The sequence below is a fragment of the Coregonus lavaretus genome (genome assembly GCF_964263955.1).
Source record: "Coregonus lavaretus genome assembly, chromosome: 4".
Taxonomy (NCBI): Eukaryota; Metazoa; Chordata; class Actinopteri; order Salmoniformes; family Salmonidae; genus Coregonus; species Coregonus lavaretus.
In genome coordinates, this window is record NC_139991.1 from 60361706 (window position 1) to 60367964 (window position 6259).

Genomic DNA, 6259 nt, shown 5'->3' on the forward strand with positions numbered 1-6259 from the left:
ACTGTGGCGCTTGCTGTAATTCCCTCTGTATGCAGAAGAGGACAGTAGTCTCTCAGTATCTGTGGCCAGGACTGGTCTCTCTCTCAAAGCAGATGTCAAACACCTGCCCTTACAGACAAGTCCTACAGGATTCCTTGAGGAATTGTTGCCTTTGTGAGATTTTTCCGCTGGGTTTTCCTTTAGCAGTTTTCCTAACTTTTTTGTAAAGATATGTAATCGATCAATCAAGGTCATTTATGAGCTTGGTCCTCACACTTGGTTTCCCAGGTCTAAATCAGATGGTTACTGATGAGGAAAGAATGAAAATGAACAGAAATACGCTCTCTAAAATTCTCAGGGTTTGTGGATAAGTGGCTTGAAAAATGATGGCGATAAACAGTCACCTGTCAATCTCATTAGTCCCTTCCTGTACCCCCTGTTCACCCACGACTGTGTGGCCTCGGTGTCCACATCACTAAGGACCTATCATGGTCCAAACACACCAACACAGTTATGAAGAGGGCACGACAGGAGGCTGAAAAGATTTGGCATGGGCCCTCAGATCCTCAAAAAGTTATACAGCTGCACCATTGAGAGCATCTTGACTGGCTGCATCACCGCCTGGTATGGCAACTGCTTGGCACCCTTGGTAAGGCGCTACAGAGGGTTGTGCGTACGACCCAGTACATCATAGGGGCTGAGTCACCCAAGTCAAAGAGTGTTCTCTCTGCTACTGTATGTCAAGCGGTATCGGAGTGCCAAGTCTGGGACCAAAAGGCTCCTGAACAGCTTCTACCCCCAAGCCATAAGACTGCTGAACAATTAATAAAATGGCTTCCCTGACTATTTGCATTGACCCCCTTTTTATTTGCACTGACTTTCTCGCACCTGCTCACTGGACTCTACCCACACACTCACATATACTACACTGGCACTCCAACACACACATACACACACACTACATTCGCTCAAACACACACACAAAGACACACTTTTGCACTATTTCACACTCTTCACATATGCTTCTGCTCCTCTGTTTATTATGTATCCTGATTGCCTAGTCACTTTTACCCCTACCTACATGTACATATTACCTCAATTACCTAAACTACCTTGTAACCCTGCACATTGACTCGGTACTGGTACTCCTTATAGGCTCGTTATTTTACTGTGTCAATATTTCCTTTTTTTATATTTTGCCAATTTCTCTTACTTTTTAACTCAGCATTGTTGGGAAAGGGCTCGTAAATATGCATTTCATGGTAAAGTCTACACATGGTAAAGTCTATTTGGCACATGTGCCAAATACAATTTGATTGATTTGATTTGTTTCTATAGACAAACCACAGAGCTGATTGGATGGATGTGGCTTTCACTAACGACCCATGAATGATGGGGAAGTGCGTGTGTGTTTGTTTCTGTCTGTGTGTTTGTCAGATATGATGGTTAAATGGGGTTGTGGGTGGTGGACCCGGTTTGGTGGCATGAGGCTGTGGGGGCGGGACCACAGAGGTGGCCTGTGATCAAATCAGAGGGGGCGATGGCACGGATATGCTAATCAGTGAACACAAACAAACACATCATAGGTAAAATGACTGCTCATCAAAGTGCTTGCCTCAGCAAGAACTCTCATGATGTAACTCAACTTCAATTCTTCTTATTTGTTTTCTTCCTATCTTTTAGTAGAATTGAAAATGGCTCCCACCCTTTTACACAAAGCCTGACATACCAAAACAACTAGCTATTTTTGGAGGGGCAGAGACACAAAGTATCTCTCTTCCTCTCTCTCTCTCTCTCTCTCTCTCTCTCCATCTCTCTGTGGATCATGAATGTGGGCTGTGAAACTGTTATTTTGGTGAGATTCAAATTGTCAGACCCAGTGAACTCCACAATAATAACAGAGTCTTGATACTTGGCTAGATTGTGTGTGTAAAAATGCATGGTAATGCATTGTATTTACAGTGTAGCCTTGAGTGTGGTAGAGAAGCTTTCATTCAGATGACAATCACAGGTTTTCCTGCTCTGTGTGTGGCCTTATACTTGTGCGTGTTTGTGTACGGGCTCGTGTGTATGTATGCGTGTGTGCATGTATGTGCCCCTTCCCTCCCAACCAAGCAGTACTGAGGGTCAGCGACGCCATTCACAGAGGGATAGCTGGGTAACCCCTGGTTGGTATGTATTGTGGGTACTGGCGTGGCGTGTGTGTGTGAGCGAGACAGAGAGAGGGTGTGCCTGTTGTGGTGTGGGCTGGAGTCCTCAGTTTTGGGGTTAAAGGGTGGGACGCGTTCCATTCCTAAACCCCTCAGGCCTCCTCCCCTCCTTCCTCATGGCCTTGTCTGCTTGAACACTCTCCTGCAGCATGAGCTCATGGGAGGAAAACACACACACTTATGGTGCTGGCAAGCATGTGCAAGGTCTTGATGGATCTTTGGGAACCATTTTTTTGTGATTTATTTTATTTCTAAAGCATCCTGATTTAACAGGTTCAAGAGGTATGGATGTAGTCTTGCCTCAGTCCTTCCCTCTGAGAGAGACCACAAGCTCTGGAATGTGGAGTTTACACGGCCAGGCAGTTTTATTTGGAGAACAGAGAATGTCACTTCAGTCAGCCCAGAACCCGCTTCCTTTAACAATACACTCTCCTCTCTCTGCTAAGCTCAGATATAGCTTACACATAGCTTACACATTATTGCACACTCACACACACACATGCATACAAGCAACAGACTGATCTCTCTGCTACCGCATGGCAAGCGGTACCAATGCACCACGTCTGGAACCAGCAGGACCCTGAACAGCTTCTACCCCCACGCGATAAGACTTCTAAACAAGACTGCTAAATAGCTCATCAAATGGCTTCCCAGACTACCTGCATTGACCCATTTTAGCTCTAACTCTCTTGCACTGACTCTATGTACACACACTGGACTACCCTTTATGTATACTTTAACTCTGCATTGTTGGAAATGGTAAACATTTCACTGTTAGTCTACACCTGTTGTCTACAAAGCATGTGACAAATTCAATGTGGCATACTGTCACTGGAGAGAGAGAGAGAGCGAGCGAGGTAGGGAGGAAAGTAGATTGTTGATTAAGAGAATATGAGGTGATAGTGGGTGTGTATCGTGATGATAGGGTTCGACAGCTGGAGGGTCCTGTGTTTAGTTGAGCTGGGTGTATGTTTTAGTTAATGCTAGCTGATACTGTGTGTATGTTAGTAAGAGTGAAGAGGTGGCGAGGCAGAGAGGCAGAGAGGCAGGCATGGTCATCACTCATGCTCATCCCTGCCTGGGGAGCGTATCCAGGATTAATGGAGTCTTTCTCTCCCCTCTATACACAGTTGTGATCACGTGTTTCTACTGTTTTTAACAAGGCTTGTTCCAGGATGTTCCTATAGGTTTCCAGAAATGTTTAATAATTTAAATCCTGTTCTAGGATGTTATTTTCCTTATATTAGAACTGTGGTTTAGAGGGTTTGGGAGTCTCCCCCATCCTCCTTCCATTCCTTCTTCACCCTCCTCTCTTTGACTACCCCCGCCCTTCTCTCTCCATCTTCCTCTATCTCACTCTCTCAACCTCTCTTGGCAGCTATTTTGGTTCCTCGTGTCACCCTCTGTGGTCCGACGTCGTCTTGGGTAACGCCTTATAAAACAGCTTCATATAAAGCCACATTCAACACACAGACACACACACACACACACACACACACACACTCACATTTCACTGCTCTGCCAAGGTCAGCCTGACCATACAGGGCTGAACCAGAAGACAGAACTCACACACACACACACAGCTAGGCTGGCCTGGTTAAAGTGTTTAATTAGCAGTAGTGGTCATGACGTGTTGTCCTTGTGTGCTTGTGCATATGCTTGTGCGTAATATGTGTATGAGGGGTGTCTGTGTGTGTGTCTGGGTTACAGTGACATCTGAGGTCAGTGGCATGGTAAAGGCTGAGATCACAGAGGCTGGAGTCATGGGTCTCACAGTCTACTGTGGTGTGAGAGGGCTGTTGTGCCCTGACAAGGCTGGGGAGAGGGCTATGTCTGGATGATAGGGCTGAGTCTGGGGCTTGGGCTGGGGAGAGGGCTATGTCTGGGTGATAGGGCTGTCTGGGGCTGGGGAGAGGGCTCTGTCTGGGTGATAGGGCTGAGTCTGGGGCTGGGGGAGAGGGCTATGTCTGGGTGATAGGGCTGAGTCTGTTTGTGTGGTTTTGGCCTTTAACTCAGATGGGATGTCTTTGTGTTTCTGTATTTAGTTGTCCTCTCTCTGTTCCCTTGTTCTGTGGCTACAGCTGGTATCCTCTCTAACTGTCTGCTATGTGTGTGTCTAGAACATATCTTCTTATTTCCTCTCCTGTGGTCAGCTGGACTGGACTGGACTGAGCCTGCTACAACTGGTAACATCTGGTGTGCGTGCGTGCATGCATGTGTATGTGCATGCGTATGCTTGTGTCTGGGGCAGCTCTATGGGCACCTTATAATGATAGTAGATGTGTGTTTGGGGCTCCGCAATTCTGAGGCAATCAGAACTGTATTCTCTAGAGGGTAAACACACACCATGTTAGAGTTTCCTTAAAACTGCAATCAGCAGTTGAAACAATAACAAAGCGTATCCCCACCCCTGTTTCAGTAAAAAGTAAGAACTCTCAAATTCATAAACAGAGCTATGGATGCAAGGACTGACCATCAATGATATCAAAAGTATAATTTTAACCATGTTTTGAGGCTATATAGCGTTTGTAAAAAACTTAGTAAAACAAGCTTATATTTGGGATTCTGATGGGGTACGACAGTTGAACTAAGAACACGAGGCATTTGAAGTTATATTCTTCAAGAATCAATGGTTACATATCAGTGGAGGCTGGTGGTAGGAGTTATAGGAGGATGGGCTCATTACAATGAGCCCGTCCTTCAATAGCTTCTCCCACCAGCTTCCTCTGGTACATATCATTAATTAAAAGTAAAAAAAATGATGTAGCAACTGCTGACTGCCCCTTTAATGGTGTGTAAAGCTGATTGTCTGGGGCTAGACACAGGGCTGGCTGGGTCGGAACTAGAAACAATTGTTTGCTTTTTTCCATTCTCCTGTCCCACTCCTCATCTCTCCTCTCCTCTCCTCTCCTCTCCTCTCCTCTCCTCTCCTCTCCTCTCCTCTCCTCTCCTCTCCTCTCCTCTCCTCTCCTCTCCTCTCCTCTCCTCTCCTCTCCTCTCCTCTCCTCTCCTCTCCTCTCCTCTCCTCTCCTCTCCTCATTTCCCCCTCCTCATCTCATCTCACCTCATCTCCCCTGTCCTCATCTCCCCCTCCTTTCCTCTCCTCTCCTCATCTCTCCTCATCTCCCCCTCCTCATCTCATCTCATCTCTCCTCATCTCCCCTCTCCTCATCTCCCCCTCCTCCTCTCCCCCTCCTCCTCTCCCCCTCCTCTCGTCCTCTCCCCCTCCTCTCGTCCTCTCCCCCTCCTCATCTCCCCCTCCTCTCGTCCTCTCCCCCCTCCTCATCTCTCCCCTCCTCTCCTCCTCTACTCTCCTCATCTACCCTTCTCCTCTCCTCTGCTCTACTCGCCAATCTGGCGTCAGCAGCAACCATCTCCAGATGTGCCCCCCCTCACACACACACACACACACCTTCTGCACATGTGATGTGGTCTGGGCACCATGCTCCCAGCTTACCCTGCCTATCCCCTACCCCACCCTACACAGAAACACACACACCCGTACGCACTTGCTTGTGTGCACACAGCCACCAGAGGAGAAGAGAAGCTCTTGGTTTATGAGGTGTTTTTAAGAAAAGCCAGTTTAAGACTCCCATAGGGTGGACCAGGCTGTTTTTTATTATAATTTTAATCTCAATATCAAATAATTTCTTTGTAACAAATAAGAACCTTACTGAGATGGTTTTCCATTAAAATGGTCTTCTCAAGCAAGAATTTTGCTAGGACTATCTGGGAGTGTTCTAAGTTGGGAGGGAAAAAACACAAAGCTAGCTGTTATTGGCAGAGAGGTTAAGAACTGTCTTTCTTATTGGTCTATTAAAGGTGCAATATGCAGAAATCGTTTCGCCATTTTCTGGTTGCTGAAATTCTAATAGTTTGCCTAATTTCAGTTTATGTGACAAAACAAGCAAGTAGAGTGTAGAGAATCATTGTACTATCTAAACCACTGTGAGATATATTTTCAATAACCAAAAATATTGTATTTTCAGCTGTTTGAAGATGGTGTACAAAACTTAAATGAAAAAGCAAAAACTAAACTTAAGAATGGGAAGCATAGAAATAGTGCACAT